The 22,506-nt window shown below is 36.3% G+C and overlaps 1 protein-coding gene across 3 annotated transcripts in view; it reads left to right on the top strand.

Annotated features, from left to right (window-relative positions):
• Window positions 1–22,506, top strand: part of DLC1 (DLC1 Rho GTPase activating protein) — a 260,438-nt gene that overhangs the window by 63,309 nt on the left and 174,623 nt on the right. The gene's annotated exons all lie outside the window — the stretch shown is intronic.

The following is a 22,506-nucleotide window of genomic DNA, read 5'->3' as shown; positions in this document are numbered from 1 at the left end:
ATGAATACTCAACAATTCCTAGGAGACAGAAAAAGGGAAAGGAGTTCAAGAACACATGTCAGGGTACAGGAGCTTAACTTTTTTTTTCTTTTCCAGCGTTGTTTTTTTTCTTTCATGTATTCCATAGATACATTTTGCTTTTGGTTTTATGCATATCAGGATTCTCAAGAACTGTAGAGGCTGATTCTTATTTGATGCTTAGATTTTTTTTTTATTCCATCTACCAAAATAATATTTGTGTGATTAACAAGCTTGGTGTAAAAGGCAGGTGTCAAAAGTTTCCTCTTAATTCAGAAGTCTGATTTGCTGAAAAAAATTTGAAAACTTGTCTGCCATTCTTATTATAATTGTGCGGTTTTTCTGCCTTATCTATTTTTACCTGCCACAGTATTCATGGTGTTTGGCTGAAGGGGCTTATCCTAAATAGGCCTATCACTGATGCTCTTGTTTTCATAATTCTGAGTCTGACCTAGCAAAATTTTATGGGATGTGAGTTTTTTTAACGAAAAGTATTACTGAATCCTTTGATCTGGCAGTTTGGATCTGTATTTTAAACTTATTCTGTCTATTTTTGAGTATCTGTATAACTTTTCTATTTGACTATACAGTAAGGTAAGTTATTTTTGTTTCAGGAAAATGGCATAATTGTGAAAATGGAAGGGTATAAATTTTAAGCTGTTCTATATTCTTTCTTGTTGTTGCTAAATCACTTACAATCTCAAAATGAGGAAATTAGAATTTATTTTCACAGTGTGCAACTGAATGTGATTCAACAACCAGAATTTTAAAATGGAAGTTGCAGTTCCCAAAGAAACAGTTTTAGTTAAGTTTGTGCTAGTGAGTTAAGGTACCTATGCTCTGTTGTGTTTCAGTTTGAGCCAGAAGCATTCTTTTGGAGGGAATTTACTGACTGATTGTGATATAAAGCATGATAAGTGACATCGTGAATGATATGAGATAGTGGGATTTAGGTGCACTCTCTGATTTGATAGCTGTAGGGCAAATTTGACACATCTAATGCATTGCTTCACAAAGAAAAGCTATATTTTGGAATTGTCAATGGGGAAAATTTTTCAGATATTAGGAAGGTAGCAGATTCATATCTGCACAGCACAAGAGGTATGAACTGGAAGACTAGTTATCAGACAGTCACGGGATTTTACGCTCCCGTCACTTGCAATGTGACGACATCCAACTCTGCCCTCTACTCCAAACAAACTGGTTGCAAGATGCATAACTGTTATTACTGGAAAATACTGAGTACCAAAAAAATCTTCTGAAGACAGATTTTTTAAAAGAGAACAGAACATCACAGTTCCCTTTTATGCGAATTTGATAAATATTCCCTGGTAGAATAATATATAGATTTCTGACTGGAGGTTAAAATTTAGCCCTTAAACAAACTAGGCAGTCTCTTGAGATTCTTTATAGGTTTTATTTCATCTGTATGAAATATATCAGATCCAATGTAAAACTAGTTTTTACCCCTGTACTTGTGCTTTCTAGTTCTCTCCCTAATTCCCAGTAGTCTTGTGGTAATGTGTTCATTCTGTTGGCCAGCTGTTCAGCTCTCCATGAATTCATCCTCCTGATGTGCATTTCCCAGCATTTTACAAGTCAGTGTCCTATTCCACTTCAACTTAAAACTTTTTTGAAAGCAAAACTATGTGGCACTGGGGATCTAGACAGGGTATGTAATGCAACCATCAATTAAACTCAGTCTGAATAAGTGAGAAGTGAAGAAATAGGTACTACACAGTATAAGCACTAGACTGCTTTTAATGTGTATTTGAAATAGAAACAGAGAGATAGTATCTTTTATAATAGGGTTTGGTTTGTTGGTTTTGGGCTTTGACTTTTTTCTCTGACATAATTAGCTTTCTTTTTGCTCTTCTTACTGCCTGTGATAGAAGGGAACTCTTTGGTTCCCTTCTCTAGGCCCTTGATAGTAGGACCCTACAGTAAAGCAAATAGTATCCCCCAACATTGCCATTGATATTAACTTCAGTCTTTGGTAAGGATAGAATTGTAAGCCTCAAAAGTGAAGTTTTTCTGTACAGGAGGAATAGAAAGTGTACAAGCAGTGTACAAGTTCCTAAACCAGGAAGAGCTGATTCGTTCCCTCTTGGAACACATTTTTCACCAAAAATGGCTTGTGACATTATTAAACACCAAGTGTTAAGGGAGCTGAAAATAGAGATGGCTTCATCCCTGGTACTATCCCAGATTCGTCAAAACAAAGGAGAAACTCAGCAGCTAGAAATCATTGCATTTGCCCGGTCATCCCAAGGCAGTTGGGGGTGGTGGTGGGTGGGGATCTGTTAATCAAAAATGAAAAGGAAATACAGTTTATTTTAAGAATCTTTATTTGTTTATTACAAAGCCTAACATTTCATTCATTGCTATACAGTGCTTGGATTCAGTTTGACATGTAATTCTGTACAGATAACTTAAAAAACTGTTATGCGTAGGACTCTGTAATAGTAAGTATGGTTTATAGTGGGTATTTTGAATTTGGGCCATCTGTCTAATTTGGATTGCTCTCTCTTATTTAACATCAACTGAGATTTACACCCAGCCCACAGTTTTAGCAGGCACAGCAAATGTGGACTGTGACTTAACCCAGTAATACACGAGGAGGCTCTGTGTCAAGAGGAATTTATGGCATCTACTTGATTACATTGTTGTTCATTCTCTGCCCGAGTGGTTCCCGTTATTCCATGACAAATAGTGAGATTTGTCTTCTCTACCATGACTAAAGCATAAAAATATACCTTTCTGTGTGTCTCCATATTGTATGTACATGTATTATGTGGCAGTTGTTTTGATCATTTTTGGCAGTATGTGGAACAGTTGTTTTATGATTATATCACTTCACATATTCTGTGGGGAAAATAAGACAAGTACTCATTTGTTCTAGTTCATTCTGTCCTGTATAAATGATCTCTGTGTATTATTTGTGTTTTAAAAGGTAGTATAAGGATTGCAAGAAATAATCTTTGTAGAAGGTTTTTGTAGAAGACAGTATGTAATATTTATCACATAATCTCCAGTAAACACCCTCACCTTTTTTGAGTTGTTGTTTAGGGAATCTAGCCAAAACTTAGGAGTCTGGGAGAAGAGTTACTAATAACAATGTCAGTGCAAACATTAATAAATCAGAACAGGGAAGTTACAGTCAAAGAGAGAGCTGGTGTTAGGACTTCAGAGTTCCTTGAATTCCAATACTTCATTAAACATTGAAAATATCACATGTAGGTAAAATGATTACTTTATTATTATTTATATTTTCAATAGTCAGTAGAATAATTTTAAATATGTAATTTATAAAAGGAATATCCCAGTTGAAATAATATAATGTACAGAAACTAAGAGAAAGAGAGTAGAAAAAGAGCTTGGATATGTTCTGGGGATTTTTGCAAGCTTAAGGTCATTTCCTGGCCTTTGGTAGCGAGAAACTCAGGTCCTGAACTGGCGTCAGGGCAGTCACAACCACAAATCCAGGCTGCACAGAGCCCAGTTGCATGAGCAAGCTTGAAGAGTAGGACTTAGGGGTGTTGGTGGATTGAAGCGTGACATGAGTTGGCAATGTGGGCTTGCAGCCCAGAAAGCCAAGACAGGCTGAGAGAGTTGGGGTTGTTCAGCCTGGAGAAGAGAAAGCTCTGGAGAGACCTTGTAGCATCCTTCCAGCGCCTGAAGGGGACCTATAGGAAAGATGGAGAGGGACATTTTACAAGAACATGTAGTGATAGTACAAGGGGGGATGGCTTTAAACTGGAAGAGGGTAGGTTTAGATTGGATATTAGGATCCTTAATATAAAGTGGTGAGGTAATGGAACAGGTTGCCCTGAGAAGCTGTGGATGCCCCATCCCTGGAAGTGTTCAAGGCCAGGTTGGATGGAGCTTTTAGCAGTCTGCCCATGGCAGGAGCTTTGGAACGAGATGATCCTTAAGGTCCCTTCCAACACAAACCAGTGTATGATTCTATGATATGATCTTTTAGGTGTTCTCTGATTACTTCTACTTTTGACAGATGTTTAAAGGGAGTTATCTTGGCAGTCACTGGAGCCTTCCATTTTACCTTGCTTTCACAGAGTGTCAGAAAACATGTTTTCTAACTAATGATGGAGATGTATCTGCTGAGTTGTATCTAATGTCAAAATGAACCACCTCACCTGGGACAGAATATGGCTACTATCATGGGGAGGCAATAGCAGCACAAAAGCTGGGTGTATGGGCAAGGACGATACAGACAGAAAAATTACAAATCTGGAATGGTGTCCATTTATCACATGCTACTGTACCTTGACTGTCCACATCAACAGAAGTCATACAGAAGAATGTTATTTGTCAGTTGGTGGATTCATTTGGCATGACAATTGCTCCAAAATCTTTTTATAAACAGTAAAAGGATTTCACAACTATGACAATATATACTGATAGAAGACAGAGAAATAATTATTAAGAAGGAACCAGTCTTCAGTGTTAACATTTTATTTAAATGAACTGCTTCATGTGAGCCAGAGCTCTTGTCATTAGATAGTCTTTGCTAAAGTACACTGCAGTGGAATTTACTAACCGGAAAGATAATGCTTGTTCCTTGAAAGAAAAACTCAAAAGATTTGATAATTAAATCTCAGAGGAGTCCATTGATTATTTTACAGCTGTGGAAAAAACAGTAGAGACTTATTTTTTGACCTAGATATCTGATAAATCAGAAAGGGATCAGTGTCATGGAATCTTTTTGAACAGACCACCTCCAAACACTGGGAAAGATCCAGATGAGGTTAAAACCCTCAGCTTCCTGTCTCAGAGAGGAAAAGACAAAAAAACTCTGATAAACCTAAAGCTACAGAGAGTTGCTTTGGAAATCTCTAGAGATGAAGAGAGTAGGGGAAAAACATTAAAAAAAACCCAGCTTTCTCTTGTTAAATGTAGCGAGACAAGACAATACATGCATTCAATAAATAGAAAGAAAACCCCTATGATTTACATTTTTTCCAGTTTGATTACTCTATCAGAACTGAGCCTGAAACATGAGAATCAATAGTGAAACATTCTCAACAGACATTATCAGAATGAAAAGTCTTCTCCTGGGCACGGTTGCCTTGGATGCCACACAGCAGAAGGATGCAAAACAGATTGGTGAAATCTTAATTTTTTTGTTAGGAAACTCTGGGTTGTTTCAAAGGGCCTCGGATTTCACCTGCAGTCATCTAGTTGCTTAAGCCTGATAATAAAATCTGTCATCTAAATTTTTTAATTAAGAAGAGCCAAATGGTATTTTGCTCATGTCAATAAGAACATTGACATAGTGGAACAACCATACTGCAATTTACGGGTCACATTGTTATGAGTCAGTGGAAACAGGGTTTAACACAAATAACAATGGAACCACCGTTTATATTTTATTGGAAATTCTAGAACAATTATGCATTTATCTTTCTACCATATTCAGAAGACATGTTTGATAATAGTAATGTTTGGTTTAATATTAAACTTCTGTACAGGATGAAATACTTTTATATTCCAAATGTCTTATTCTTCAAATCGAACAGTCACCAGTCCAGTACCACTCACTATAGGGTGCCTTGAATGCACTGGAAGTCTGCAGTATTCTCAGTGCTGTTCTTCCTTGGGGAGGTCAGCTGGTGGTGACTAGAAATTCACTACAGCTTGTCTTAGTGCTGGGTGTGGACTGAGTCAGGTCCTTTCTCCAGACATGTATTTATGTGTATTTCTGCTGTGTGTTTCATGCTTTAGTTTCATGCTTTTGGCCTCACTTGTGAATCAGTAGCCAGAGTTTTCGTGCAACGTTTCTGTCTTCCCCTGAGCTGATTTTGTCATGGTGTGTCTTATGTTAAGGCAATAAAACTTGGCATACACCACAGATAAAAATCAAGCCCAATACCTGATAGTACATATATATATAATAGTGTAGGGTTGGTAATTCTTCAATTCTACTGGGATAATGCAGTCATAGCTCATGGTTGATTAAATTGGGGAAACAAAATGCTGGAGTATACTTAGATGCTCTCAAGCTGGTTATCTCAAGTTCTCTAATAGAAACATTTTGATTGTATGAGGACATAGGCTAATCTGTGCCAGCTGTTCTGTACTTAACTATTCCAAAAGTCTCATTTTCCCTTCTCAAGCAATTTTTTTTCTCTGCAGACATATTTCATGCAAAAGCTATGCTGACCTTTAAAGATGTTTTACGTTTTTGTCACAAAATGCGGTGGCAGCGCTTCTTTCTTTTAATATAAGGAAACCCTCCATCTAAAAAAATTTTTTAAAAGTGTAGCAAAACACCTAGTTATTTCTAGCTTTATGAAAGGTAAATAACCATACAGTTCTATGGCTTTTATATATAGGGGAATATAAGGGAAGTTTTAAGACAGTAATGCTGGTGTTTCATCATACAGAAAATGAATTATTATTTTTAAAGAAGTTAAAATGGTAATTGTTTAGCTTATGGATGCACCTATAAATAATAGGTGTAGAACTGTATTGCCCTACTGACTTACACAATTTTCAAAAATCCAACTAATAGATACTCTTTTCCAAAAATATATAGTGCTATTTTGGTTTAGTGTATTTACTTAACATGTATTTCCAAGTGTAAATAAGGGGGGTTTTAGCAATTTTGTACTTGCATGTTCAACTAAGAGGTCATACTGCTCACATTTTATTTGCATGAACGCAGGACAGTGCTTTTAAATATGGAATATGGGAGATACGTACATATATAAATTTGAAAAAAAAATCTAGTCAAGGAAAATCCCTTTACCAAAAAGCACTGTGTTGCACTGGGAGTCTTCTAATATTGATAATTATGAAGTGTTAGTCATAGTAAACTCAGTCAGATTTTAATCCAGAAAAGCAAGGGATTGAGTCTAAAATGAAGAGTGGCATTTCTATTTATTATCAATAAATCATTATTTTATACCAAAGAAAAATAAGATTAAAAATATATATAAATGCTTCCATTTAGGGCAGATTTTTAAAAAAATGTGTCTACTCCATTCTAGGGTTTTGTTACACTTTTTGTCAAGGGCATGTTGTTGTCACTGTATCATGGCTTCTTCTCTGTGGATGTAAGCAGATACTTATTGACAAATCATAAGCTGCCTGTTGCATACTTGCAAAAGGAAATGAGTCACCTGGAAAAGCCCAGCTGAAAGAAAAGTATGCAAACTTCATTTTTATTTTGCTTTTAAAAAGAGCTCAATAACTAAAATGGCATGTGCTTGTGCACGGTAAGACGCTGAAAAACTTAGAACGATCAGACATTTCCATGCAAAATATCATTCAGGATCTGATACTTATGGATTTATAAGCATAAAATTTTGCTTAAAAGATTTAATTCTTAAAGTGAACTTTACTGCAATCCAGTTAAGCTGTGATATGCAGATATGCAAATTGGAAACACTAATGCATGCAGGCTGCTTCCTACCTCATGATAATTCTTCGTTATTCTTTGGTAATTCATTTTACTAACACTCACTGTATCGGTTCTACAAATAGCTGTTGTATGTATATGATCATGATAGTGTCTCCATTGTTAATAGCTAGATTCCACCAACCTGAATTTTACTAGGTCATATTCAGAGACTAGTCTTATTGATTTCAGTAAAAGTAATTGTGAAGAAATGGCAAGCAAATTTTATTCTGCTAACTTGAAGGGCTGAACTACTGAAAATGCAGTTCAAACAGAAGCTGAGGATTTGTGAAAATCAGGTCAGGCTAACGGCTGGGCCTTTAAATCTTACTTCACGTTTACAGTAAAAAATTGATCCTTATTTTCTGCAGTTTCTTACACTTTGGTCTTATAAGATCAATTAGGGTATCAATACTCTTCACTTAAATAATTAAGAGCCCAGGAGGCATAGTCCTTAATATTATTGGTAAACCCAAGAATTACAATAGTTTCATCTTTTTCACTCAGCACCAGTCTATAAATGCACTGAATTTCTACAGCACAATCATTGCTATTTAATAGTAACACCACATAGACCCATTAATATGCTCTAACTGATCCAAAACTGTAACATTATGAATTCTTGGAATCTATATATATAGATTTCAAAGACCTGCTAGGGGCTTTCCCATGATGCTCATGAACAGTGGAGAAAATATTTCTACATCCCTTAATTGTATCAGTTCTAGTATCTACTGTAATCTGTCCCATCTTTTTGTATTTACAGATTACAGTATCTTTTGCATTGTTTGAAACTTAAGTAATACTTCAGCGGTCTAGGTTTCTCACTAAATATCCCAGTCACTTACTTCAATCATAAGCCCTTCTGCTGCTTTATTCACTGATCTTCCACTCAGTTTTTACTCAGCTGGGGCTTCAATCAGACACCAACTTTCAGAACACAAAAGCTATGACTCACTCAGCAGGTCTATCTTGCACATTGGACCTGGCAAGACTTTTCCTCCTGTGCCCACAGTGCCCATGTTTGCATCAAATCCAGATGACTCATCTATGGACAGTGCTGACTAACCTGTCCTTCTCGTAGTCTCCATGTTTCCCTGAGTCCAGTGGTTGCCTTCCCAAACTGGCAGCTCTTCTCAGAACATCTCAATATTTCTACTCGAATCTTGAGGCTGCAAGACCATTAAATCATTAATCATTAAATCATTAATAAACTATGAATGTTAGAGTCATATTCTCAATGACACAATACAGTCTGTTACAACAGCATATAACTCAATGAGTCAGGGAGACAAAGTCAAAAAAGACGTAGAAACAAGATCTTCCTTCAGCGCTCTGAAAAACCACGCACTCCAAATTTTGAGTGATAGTAACATTTATTTTGCAGAAACTCACTTTAATATTTCAAGCTGAGGAACTAAAACGAAACTTCATTGTGTGTGTCTCAGTCCTTACATCTGGGATCTCTTCCTTAAAAAGGAGAACATGCTTGTGGAATCCATTTGAGAGTAGAAAGGTTGAATTAGAAAGCCACAATTTGTGATCATTGTCTATTAACCCTAGAGCTTCTTGAAATCTGTGTTACTCCTAGCCCAACTGGCTCTTCAGCGAGATCTTGTGTATCATTAAGGATTCATTTAATGATCCAAGGTCCACAAAAATAACAAAAGTGGCTTTTGTCAGGTAGGCTCATTTTAGTAAAGGTTGGTTAAGATTTTTTCCACTGGCCTGAAGCAGGACAAATTAGGCAATTAGCTAGCATTTCTGAAAATGCTTGAATAAATTATGTACTTTTTTTTATTATTTATTTATTTATTTATTTCTCTTTAGTTGAACTGTTGATACAGCTCTCATGCCATTAAGAAATGGCAATCACACAATGCTGAGTTTCCCAAACAGATACAATTAAATCCAGATGAATAATTTTCCCCTGCAACGTATCCAGGCTGAGTCATACTGGGTACCTCCTCAAAATGGTAATGTTTTTAATGCATTGTAACGTATTTTTAAAATATTACTCACTATTTGCTGCTCATGTCTGAACTTTTTAACACTTCACTGATCACAGGAAACTTCAGGTAACTCGGAGGAATAAAAGAAAACCCAAAATGATGATTTTTTTTTTTCTGTCCTGAATGCTACTTTCTCCAAGGCCCATTGCATCCTATCTTTTTGGCATGCACGAGTTTTTCATTCCATCTGCTTTTTCCTTTAATGTGGCTTGTTCATTGTTAGAAACATTCTACTTGAGTGTTTCTAGTTGCCTCTTTGTCCATTTAAAATCCACCAGAAGTGAAGTACTCTTTTCTTATTCATAATGAGTTTCCCTGGTTTGATTTTTGTTGGGTTTGTGTTTGTTATTTTTTTTAACTCTCATTCTATGGCCAGAGTTTATTTTTACATTTTCATTTCGAATTAGTCTTTCCAAAATAAAATCTTACTACAAATTTAATATATTTCCCATTGTTATATTTCTTTTCAAATTTTTTTAACATGTTCTAGATTTTGTAATATTTTTAGCCATCATTATTGGAATTCTCTATCTGTTGAAATCTTGATTTCCAGCAAGAAATACAGATTTAGGTGCAGAAAAAAATGAAAATATTTAAAACCGTATTGCAATTAAATCATTAAAATATTTTCAAGTTGTTTCTAAGAATGAAATCATGTTCACCCCAATAACTGCTTTGAAGAAGAGTTTGGAATGGAATACAAGTATGCTGAACATTAGTTAAAATATGTGATTTAATCCTGGCCCAGATATATTTGTCTTTTTTATTCTATATCCTCTTTGAGATAACTCTTGAACTCAAACATCCTGTTTGGTAAAGCCCCACTTGGAAATAATGTTGACTTCTGAATCCACTTTCCTTCTTTTATGTACCTATATAAGTAATATTTGTGTGTGTGTGTGTGTGTATATATATATAGGTATATGTAACTCCTGCAATGCTGTGGGCATATTTACAATGTAAATATGTTAGGTGTTAGTCAATACTAGAACTTGTAACCAACCTCACCTCCCATTCAAATTGCCCAGCTCCTAATTGTAGGCTACTGGGACCTTTGTGGACAGATGCACTGACACTGACTGACCGAACCCAGTTTGAGCTACATGTCCTTTCTGAGAGATAGTCGCTTCCCCACTTCTGTTCTGGGAGGCAGCAGCTGTGAAAGGAAGCTGTCAATCATCAGCTCCCCAAAACAGAGGAGAAGTGTCCAGGCATGTAGAGCTGCTGAAGGCTGAGCTGGGAACAGGAGCTCACATCCCAGTTGGGACCAGAGCAGGGCTCAGTGCTTTTCCTTCCTCCCGGTCCAGGCTGTCAGAGCTGAGTGCCAATGCCATTATCTGCTGCAGCCTGGCTGGAACTTTCAGAGACATAAAGGAAAAGGAAAAAGCTATGGCCACAACCAAGTCTCATTTGAACTCAAGTCCAGCTAGGGCATCTCTAGTGAGCTTCTCCCTAGGGATAGTGGCTCAGGTTTCAGCTCAGGCTGTCATTTACTGCTTAGGTACTCCTTATTGCTGTCTTGATTGACAGTGTAAACACAGCCTGTGTTTTTTAGATAAATGTGTTAAGAACTCAAGTATGATACGCAATAATCTGTCACATCAGTATTTCTTACGTGTTTTGTTTCCTTTAATATTTTTTCCTCACTTTGGTACATCCATGAGAGATATTTTCAGATTTTATAGTAAGAAAATCTGAGTTTCCCATCTAATACCTGTGCATACAATTTGGATTAATATATTTTTGCTATTGCTGATAGAGAAAGTGAAAATTCTCAGACAGTCCTTGTATAGATCACACAATACCGGTGAGTTATGGCTGAGTTATGATGTGAAAGAAAATTGTGAGCTGATATCCACATGGAATGCTATTGGTGATGAATTTTCACTTTACTTGGAATAAATTGTGGGTGCTTTTAAAAGAAATATGCTGTTCAGTTTTGAAGGTGTTTGTTATACCTTCCAAAGAAGATTAGTTATCATACAAGGAAGTGTAATTCATTTGATGGTGGGCATGGCTCCGGGGTATGACTGGCAAGTATACCCTGTCTGTGGAAGGCTATATGCAAAAGCAGCAATACCTATCCAGCAGCAGTACAAACACTAAGTGGAATACAGTAAAGAGATAAATCATTAAGCAAAATGCTTAGGTGCATTTAGCAGTAGTAGCAGTACTTTTTACCCAATCTAGTTTTACCAATGACTTTTGTAAATAATAATTAGTTTCCATCCAACAATGGAAAACTTAAGGACAACCTTAGCAATTGGTTGGAAGAGACCTCAGGAGGACTCTGCTGAAGCAGGGCCAGACCTGAAGTCAGACCAGGGCTTTATCCAGTTGGGTCTTGAAAACCACTAAGAATGGAGCCTGTAGAACTTATCTACAAGAAAAGTTTGGCTGTATCTGAACTGTTCCTGGCAATGATTCATCTCAACTGCTTGTTGCTGCCTTGCTACCTGACAGCTGCTTACTACCTGCAGATCCCAGTCAACTTCCAGTGGTTTTGGCCTCACAAATGCTGGGAGGTGAAATGGCTTCCACTGATATTTATTTGCTGGCACAAAAGAAAAATTTCCTGAGAATACTGTGCTTTTCCATTCCTAGGGATGCATCTTTTACATTAGCTTCACCTGTACTGAAAGCAGAGGGTTTTGCAAGTTGCTCTTCAGGAGGAAAGTTCCAGAGAGACTCAAGAATTGATGTGAGAATGGCCAGAGGTGGAAGAAACCAGTCCCTGCCATTGCATTGTGGAGGGGAAGGAATGAACGTGAATACAGGGATGGGAGGAACATAATACCATTTCCAAGGACAAGAAAAGTCTGTCATGCAAACAAAAATTAATAAAAATAAGAATTAATGAGTTCAGGCTAGAGAAAGACTGTGAATAGGTTTTTAGTACTAAGGAAGGTAATACTGGAATACGATCTTTTTGCTTGGGGCAGTTTTGGAGGTTTGTAAAAGGAGCTGGAGAATCATCCATTAAATATGACGGACTTGTCATTGAGAGAGAGACGGATGACATGGCATTTCAAGATCACTTCCAGTTGTGTTCTTTATGATTCTATGACTTTCTATTTTTAGCTCATTAATACTGTATCTAAATGTATAATATTCAATATTGTGTAATATTTAAATTTAGTGTTAATTACTGTTGATGGTTTCAGATTAAAATAGTCAGTAGACTTAGCAAGCTGAACTTACTGTTGAAAAAGCAGTGAATGTTAAAAATGAGCATACAAAATGTATTCATTTAAATGTCAATGGATAATGGCTTAAGTAGCAATTACGTGGTGAAACTTTGGGTCTACTTCTAAGGATTTAGGATAGAAATGCTAAAAAAAATTAGTATTTAAGGCGAATGACAGAAAAATCTAAGCAGCACACTTTGAGGGGAGAATGGATTCAAGGACTCAAAAAGGTAGTTACAGAATAATGAGGCTTTCAGACTAACTTTGTCTTCTGGTTGTATGCTAAGTGGATTCTGTCCTTTGATGTGAATGGAGAATCAACCCTAAAGGCTAGTTTACAGGACAGTGTGTGTGTCTGAGCAAGCCCTCAATGCTGTATACTGGGCACATATCAATCCCATTAAGTAACATTTAATAGCTAGAATAATTCCCGGGTGCATAAACATATTTCAAAGGCATACATGAAATAGCTGAATATGTTATAAGGAAAAGCTGAATTCCTCGTCTGAACCACAGACTTCTACAAAATTCCAGTCAACCACTTACCACATGGTCAGACACTTAGCTTTTATGAATTTCAGACAACAATACACACAAGACAGATGCTATTAAGGGGTATCAGAGGTAAACAAGGAGGTGTTGGTAGCTTTTACCAAATTCAGGCCATTATCAGCTCTTCAGAAGTCATCCCTTCAGAAATGGTGCAGTAATTGGTGCAGAATTTCAGAGAAGCTTACATGACTGCAGCACCTTGGTTATTTCTTGCAGGAAATATCTTAGTTGTAGAGTATGGTGTGTGCCATATAAAGGGTGATCCAGCCTCCTTTGATTCTATAATTTTTCAAAACCTCTAATTGCCATTTATTACTACTTTCTAAGAATTCAAAATGAAAGAGAGAGCATGCTTTATGAAGATTTTTTTGAGCTATGTAGACTCTTTCTTAATGTGGCTGAAAAGGAATAATAATGTCCTTGATCAATATTTCCACTCCAAATGTGTTTGATCCCATCCCGGTTTGGGGGCTTTGTTTTGCCCATGACTAAGCTTACATGGAGTTAAACTAAGAAGTCTGATATGAACATCTAATTTTGTAACCCTTTTGTTGAAACACTTTTACTGAGACAAGTTCTGAAAATTCAAGCTTATTGAGTATTAACCCAAACCTGAACTTTAACTTTGGTCTTATTCACAAATACAAATTTTATTCCCATTCAATATCAAGAGTTTTACCACCACTTCCTCAGTCACCAATAACAGTTCTCATAAATATCAGTGTGCTGTGAATGGTGATACAAAAGTAACCTTAGTTTATATCTCACTGTGCAGAAGTAATTTAATAAGAAATTGTCACTGGGACAATCCAGTTTTCACATGGGAAAGAATGTGTTCTTTTCCAAGAAAACAAGGCCTTAAACTCCTTTCACTGATTATAAAAGAGTAGCAAGGAGTTTTCTCATGCTATCATGTTCGCTTACAAATTTGTGACATAAAAAAATATCTCTGGCATTTCATCAGCTGCACAGATTGGCAAAGCTAAAGAAGGATACATGGGTGAAATGAGGAGCAGTGGACAGCAATTGGCTTCTCTTTTTTGACAATATGCCTCTTTTTCAGACCCTCACCGAGTTACAAATATGCACACTCCACATGTTCTTCGTATAGGTGTCCTGAAGAAAACCATGTGAGAAGCCCCCAGACCCTACAATGTCTGTAAAATCAGCATAACCTCACCTGCAAAAAACCAAAGTTACAGTTAAGTGATCACTTTGCACCAACAAAAATCTAAGTTTTTGCAACTCTTTTTTTTTAATTATTCTCTCCAGATAGACTTGTCATACTTGTTTCTGCATTCAGAAAATGCCAAATTTAAAACTATCATCAGTGAACAAAGACTCTTCATGGCACAAATCAGTGTGCATACATGCATGTGTGTGTGTTTCTGTTACTTGTAAATACACAGAAATATAAATAAACCCACAGAACTCAAAAGAGTAATATAAAACTACAGTAAAAGGCAGAAGAAGCTAAATATTTATATTTTTACCAAAGAAAGGCCCACAGATGAACAATAACTTGAAACTCTTCAACTTAAATCTCATGTCAAGAATTATGAGGTTAAGTAACCAGCTAAACCTGCTCTTCTTATATGAGCATTTTTTAATGATTTTTGTAGAACAGCACATTTCTTCCATACTGCCTCCTAGCTTTGTACAAACAAAAGAAAAATTAATATAGGAAATTTTCTGTAATGTGTTAACTGGACTTGAAACACTCAGTGGAGAATCTTTACCACCATTATGCCCACATACACTCCCACACATGAATAATTTGCAAACTGATTAAGGTATGATTATCAAGGGCATTGTGTTGAGTTTTTTTAACAGGCTGGTTTATCATTTATTGAAGTCACAATCATATTAACGAACAGATATCTTCTATAAAAAGACCGAGTTGACAGTGCAACCTGTATTCTTAAAACTCTTCATTTACTAGGGTAACATAACACCATTTAGGACAAGCACTTCTATTTCTCACCTATAAATTAGAGTGTGCAGTGGTTTGTGAGTTTTAATTCTCATGTCTGTCTTAGGCCTGATTCAGAGTTCATTGCAATCATGGAGAGAGTTCCATTAATTTCAGAAGGCTGCTCAGTACTACTATTACACTATCTTCAAGTATTGTGGGGCAAAGTGTCAGTAATAGACTTCATATACATACTAGGCATTTCCTGCATTCTCTGTTTTCATTGGTAAACTGGAACAAAAACTAGGTTTTACATTTCTTCATCTTCCCCCATTTCCTTTGCACCATCTTCAGTGCAGTGTAAAACAGAAAGTTTGCTTTCCATTTGGAAACAATTCCTTGCTTCCAGGTTTGAAATGTACTAAATAATCTCTTCAGGGAATAGTTCTTTTCTCATAAGGACAGTCAAGGATGTGAGCAGGCTGCCCACAGAAGTGCATTCTCTGTTCTTCAATGTTTCCATAACCTGACAGAATCAAGCCCCAAAGAGCTTGGTCTGATCTCACAGCTGCCCCTCCTTCAACAGAAGGTTGGTTTAGAGACCTCTAAAGTTTTATCCAAGCAAATAATCTATGATAATCTATGATAATGACAATAGTTTTTTCTGTCCATCTACTTATTCTTTGTCTCTTTCAAACCTTAAGACTGGCAAATTGTGAAAAAATTGAGGCAAGGGCATCACAGGTGGAGAGAATGGTTTAAGCAAAGTGTCCTAGATGCCACTCTGGTTCTCACTATTATATCATCTGTGTCCTCTTTAAAAATCATACTACAAGAAGTGTTAAAAACTCTCACAGAATCACAGAATGGCCAAAGCTGCAAGACTCTACTTGAAATTGTCTAGTCCAAGCAGAGTTAGAACAGGTTGTCCGGGGCTGTGTCCTGTCAGATTCTTAACATCTGCATGCTGGAGACTCCATAACCTCTGTGGGCACCCTATTCCACTGCTCAGTCACCCTAGCAGTACAGTTTTTTTCCTCAGGTCTAAATGGGACTTCTTGCATCTTGGTTTGTTCCCAATGCCTCTTGTCCTGTCTCTGCGTACCACTAAGAATTATCTGGGTCTATCTTCTAACTCACTCATCAGATAGGTGCCTTCCCAGTTTTCTCTTCACCAAGCTAAACAGTTCCACCTTTCTCAGCCAGTCCTCATATGAAAGATGCTCCAGACCCTTAATCATCTTAACTGACTTGCATCAGTATGTCAACATCTCTTATGTATTGGGGAGTCCAAGGTTGGACCCAGCACTGAACCCAGATGTGTCTCACCAGGACTGAAGAGAGGGAAAGGATCCCCCTTGTCCTGCTGACAATGTTCTTCCAAGTGCAGCCCAGATGAACTTTTTTAACATGAAGTTACTCTTAATTCTTTTGATTTCAACAAATGTTGAGGATACTGTGAGTGACCATTGGCATCAATTCTCTCTTGATTTACTCTGAAGAAATAAAAAAGGCTGAAAATTGCTTAAACGAAATCACAAAGACCAGAATGTATCTGCTGAAGGGCAAACTCTCCTGATTTTACTGCAAAGCTAAACCAAAACATCTCCCTTTCCACCAACCTGTAAAGTAGACATATAAGTACACAAACAGATTCACCTACTGGTGTATTTGTAAAACACATACCAACAGGCAAATAAAAGCTAAATTTCATGTCACTGATGCTGATTTAATTTCTGATTATTAAAATAGTCTATATTTTTCCTGGTTTCACTTTTTGATTTATGTATAATAGAAAAGTAACAAGAAGTTCAGTGAAGTATTTTCTTGTTTATTTTGCACAAAATAATTAGATTTCAGGTAGTTTTGCAATAATATAAAAATCCAGCATCAGTCATCTATCATTGACATTCTTTTTAATCACAGTTCTATTTAATTACAGTATTTTTCCAGTCTGATAATTAGTGCTCAGATTACTGTCATAATATTCTCAACAAAGCAGAAGTCTTTACCCTCATATCAAACAAATGGCATCCAGTAAAGGTAAAAATATGCCTTTTTGCTTACTTTGTAAGCCATAATCATGAAAGTGTAGTCATAAAAGGTGACTTTTAGAATAATTACAATGCTACTTTACAAAATATAAAGAACAAAGCTGGAAAGTAACTGAATATTGTTTATGCTGGAAAGAGCATGATTAATTTCTTTATGTTTAACTATACTTCCTTCCCCCCCCCCCCAGTGAGCAGAGATTACATTTATACTGAGCTCTATGTCTTTATGGAATTTGATTTTGGCAAATTTTCATAGTCATAATCCTGACATGATGTTAAATCATGAATGATAGCTGGGGGTTGGGTGTCAGACTGGCTATGGTAATCAAGCATAACTCCAAAGACAGAGAGCTGTATTTCGTACATCATCTATACCTTATGAAATTGTACTGTAAGTGTAATTATCTTCTGTATTGGACAAGATGTACCATTTTGGGTTGTTTAATTATACATTTGTTTTTGCTTCTGTTTGCTTTTGAACTAGTGCCACCAATTATTTGCATTAATATTGCAGAAGAATTAGTATAACACTAATGCAATAATGGCAATCTGGGAAGTCTATATTTTCCATTAATAACTACCCACCCTAATCCTAACCCTAACCCTAATCCTGACCCTAACACTGGACTCCCTTCCTCCTCCCACCTCTAGCTAATGTGACATTAGCTAGAAAGTGATCCTGATTGACTCTGTCTAATACAGAGCTGTTCTGTTTCAAGAGCAACCACTTCAGGAGAAACTACTAGCTGCCATCCCTGCTGAGTTAAAACAGCTGTGTAACAGATTGTTCTGCCCCAACGTTTTTGAGTGATTTTCCATTTCATCAATAGTGAATCCCTAAATTTCGTGAAAACAGTATCTCTGCTAGACAGTTTACTCGGCTGACATGAAACATGGAAAACTAGAATCAAAACCGCATGAACTAAAATACTGAATAGTCTAGGGGTTGAGTATGTGTTTAGGCAAAAAACAGCTGTAGAAAGGAAGTTACTACAAAGGAATGCTTTTGTTTGGATTAAATTAGCTTTGAACATGAAGGATGGCAACTTTCTGCGGCAGAAATTGGGTTAAGTTCAGGAGACCATATCTGTGAACAGCACATGAGTTTGAAAGATCTTGTGTAAAGTTAGGGAGAAACTGCACCTCACTTCTAGTTGTGAAATATTCCCATCCCTGTAACGTTACCTCTGAAGACTTTACTTCTGCAAAAATATCTTACTTGTATATTTAACAGGAGTCAAAAAGCACATGTAAATCAGTGTTATTGAGTACTTTATGTTTGGAATAACTGAGTAAGTGATCTGAAGTGCTTTTAAGGAAAATGAGAAGAAAAGCTTCTTTCTCAAAAGCATGTATGAATGTGTAGGGTGAATAGCTGCATGTATATAAGCATGTCTCCTCATCTGTGATATGTACACCAGTGTATGCTTACATTATTTGTTCTATTTTCAGTCTGTTCTAAATATTAGTTCAAAATATGATTTATAATAGTAATCTTACTCTGATTTTTCTGGTGTCTAGGCCTTGTGTCTTATGTCAGAAAAGAATGGAGTGCTTTAGCTTTGTCATTGTGTTTTAATGTTCTCTGCTTGCAATCCCTCCAATAAAATGAAGAATAAGACTCTAATCATATAATCATAGACTGGTTTGGGTTGGAAGGCACCATAAAGATCCTCTAGCTCCAAACTCCCTGCCATGGACAGGGATATGGTATATGGTAATGTGGTATATAGAATGTAAAATTTAGAGAAAGATAAAATTCTTAGGTATTTTTTGAAGTTTGTGAACTGTACAGTGCAATGTAGAAGGATGAAAATTACACCTGATTTGCACATCTGCTAATAAGAATCATCAGACTAATTCAAAACCAGTGTATTTTTCATCATTCTTTCTTTCTCTGAGTGAAAACCTTCACGGCCTAAAATCAGTGGTATATAATACCTTTCTATTTTTCAAAAAGGGTATTCTTTAGCAAAGAAAGACAAGAATGAGTAATTTAGTGTCATATGAAATATATAGCATTAATATAAGATTTTAAGTCAGTCCAGTTGGCTGAAGTTCAAGAATACCAGGTGAAGCTCAGCCAGCTCTTTCCATAAATGATCCCTTTCTTTTGTCAGTACTCTAGCTTGCCTTGTCAATTGGGCAAATGTCTTGACTCTAAAAACCAAGCTTTCCTTTTCAAAGAAATTATGAGCACCTTGACATAAAAGTGTCAGGGAGGAGCAAGGCTGGTGGTGCCCTGATGGTCCTAGCAGGGGGATGCTTGTAGAGGGGCATTCTCTCCCCTCCTTAACTGCAGGGCATTGACACTGGTGGGGGTCTGCTCTACTCAGCTGAAAGATGTATATGGGAAAAGAGGCTGCAGTAGGGAGTGTGTGTGCGATGTAAAACTATGGCTACGAGTGAAAGGGAAAAACACACTTAGAGAAATACAGGGTTTAAGAGGGCAAGGAAATGAGATGCATCCACTTCAATTATTTTCCCGTGCCCTGATAAGACAGGTGTATTAAATCCAAACTTAAGTAGCGTCTTACTCCTTAACTGATTTGTTTTGTTTGAGTTGGCTAAAGTCATTGTGACGTACTAATAATATGGTATAAAATTCTAGTGACCTTACATAAAAAGGAGGGGGTTAATTACTTTCTAGAAATAGTCTGATTAATGCTGCCTTTGTACAGCATTATTTATCCATCAAATTTTCAAAATAAAAATTATAGCATTATGTGCACTGGACATTATATTCAGAAATTGCCAGGTGGAGACATGTTAAAAATAAAATCTCCAGACAAATAAGATCTCCAGTTTGACCTACTGTTTATGTTTGTGACACATTCCTGAATTGTCCAAGGCAAATACCTTAAGGTAGAAATTATGGTTGCAAGTGCAGTCTTTGACCAGGTATCTTCTAATACCCAAGTTTTGACTTCAAAAGGGTAAAGGTAGGATTTCTGTATAATCCTATAAATGTAATTTATATTTTTGGATTCTAATTTGGAAAGTGAGAAGCTATCAGGGGGGAATAATGCGAAAGACTGCAAGCAAAGAAAATACTGTGTTTTCAAAAAAGCTACTACCTTGCTGGCTTTAGATCATGTCACACTTCAGTAACAAAATCTCAGAATATACACAAAAGGGAGATACAGAAAAGATAAATAGGTTATAAAGCTCTTGGAAATTTATTAGATAATATCAAGGCTAAAACTGTATAAACATAAATTAATCTTATAATAATATTGGTTCCATGTGTTGTGATGAATTTGCAACTCAAGATTAATCTTTTTTTATTTGTATGTGTTAAATTTTTGATTTATTGCTTAGGCTTTCATGTATACACACTGATAGTGCCCTCACAAAACAGAAGGTGATTGTTGTCTTGTTAAGTACATTTTAAAAATAGAAACCATAGTTAAAATATTAATTTTTTCATGTTGAGGTGAGCAGCAACGAGAACCACAAAGTTAAGACTTCTAAATGGAATAGCTGAATTTCATACTGATAATATTATTGTTTTACGGAAAGCAGTGTTTGCCTACAAAGCCAGCACATTTTGTTAAGTCTGAGTATCACTTTGATCAATATTTTGCAGTGTCTTTATTTCAGCAGATTCTTCTTCAGCATTCTCAATCTGCTACATGCAGAGCAAGTGTATACTATATTGGCAGGACGAATCGAACAATTTGCTTGGGGAAAATTCCTAATTTATTTTTTTCTTCATGTAAAATGCCTCTTATCTTTCTAGACTGATAAGAAGAAAAACAAAAACCAACCACAAAACAAGCAAACTAAAAAACCCCACCCAGCCATCGCCTCTTTTTGTGGTGTGGCAGTGAACTTCTGGTTTTTAAGTCAAGTGTAAATTTTAGTTTGATTAGCCTTTACAGTGCTGTATTTCCAAGTAAAATCAATAGAAATAAAAACAGAGTTAGGGGACTAAGAGTCTAGTTTGGGTAGCAGCACTGGCACGCTCTGGATGTGTAAACCCGTTGTGGTCTTGCTCACCGTGGCAACATAGCCCCATGCCTCAAAGAAGGTCATGTCTACTTAGTTAGCAGACACTTAGTTGCTTCACTGGGCTTTCTGTACCCATGCAAATTAGATTAAATAAATATTCTGACATTTGCAAACTTCAGATATGAATTTAACATCAATTAAAATGAAGATCCGTGGAGTTACAATGAATCGTTTGGGGCATTGTGTTTTCAGTTTGAAAGAAAGTGAAACTTAATCCATTTTATTGATTTCCAAGTTATTTTGAGGTAATATTCTTTCAGGATCATTCTAAACTGAGTTCAAGTTCATCAGGAGGTCTTGCAAATTCATCAGCTTTTTCAGCAACCCAATGCAAAATATCAAGTTGTAATAAAAAATTAAATACACAGTTTTTCTGAGTTTGACCTTTGTATTGTAAGTTGTTCATTACTCTGTTATGGACTGACAGATTTGTATTTCTGCTTTTCTAAGATTTAGTTAGCTAACTTTTCACCTATGTCTTCACATAAAGAGCATGTGGTTTATATGACTGGCTTATCTTTACGTATCCTTTAATTCTAGCAGGAATCATTTGATTCATGTTTTGCAATGTCTTTGAAGCAGTCTATAACAACCCTGCTAATAGAATCCTAACTAGAGAAGTCGCTGCACAGCCTGAAAAACAATTTAGAGACTAACAAAGAAAGGTTGATTTGGACACTTACATTGCCTACTTCTTGGGCGCTATGATGTAATTATAATGTATTTGCTTCCATTTCTTTAGAAGGATTTACAAAAATATTATTTCAAGTGAGTTAATGGAACTTCCTGTTTTCTTACTTACTATTGTGAAAATCCATAGAGGAACCAGTAGGGCTTTTTCATATTCCTGAATTTTGAGGCAGGCTAGTTGGCTAACTTTTGTGTTAACTCTCTATACAAAAGGGAAATAGAGGGAGGAACTCCTTAAGAGCATTATTTAGTCTATCTAACTGAAAATCTTGCTTTGAGTTGTTCTTTTGAAGATCTTTGTCACCATTTTCTACAGGGTATAAAGAAATTAGCTGCAATAAGCTCAGCGTTTGAGGCTGTGATGTGAATACCCCTCATCCTTCTCTCTTTCTGTTCAGAGGATCTAAGATGCTGTGTTTACTATTAGGCTAACGTATCTCATATCAATCAAGAATTTCCAACCAAGACAGAAATCTCTGCTACAAATTGACAAAACATAGTTACACTAATGAGTTCCACAAAGAAAAGTAGTTGCGGTTATCTTCAGCTGGAAAAATGGTTTCTTTGAAGTTCCTTCTCTCCCGTTTCCATCATATTCATTTGTATTTGTACAATCATATTAACTAACTTGAGGTTAATACTT

This window comes from Chiroxiphia lanceolata, chromosome 4 (genome assembly GCF_009829145.1).
Source record: "Chiroxiphia lanceolata isolate bChiLan1 chromosome 4, bChiLan1.pri, whole genome shotgun sequence".
NCBI classification, from domain to species: domain Eukaryota; kingdom Metazoa; phylum Chordata; class Aves; order Passeriformes; family Pipridae; genus Chiroxiphia; species Chiroxiphia lanceolata.
This window is presented reverse-complemented; position numbering and strand designations above follow the sequence as displayed.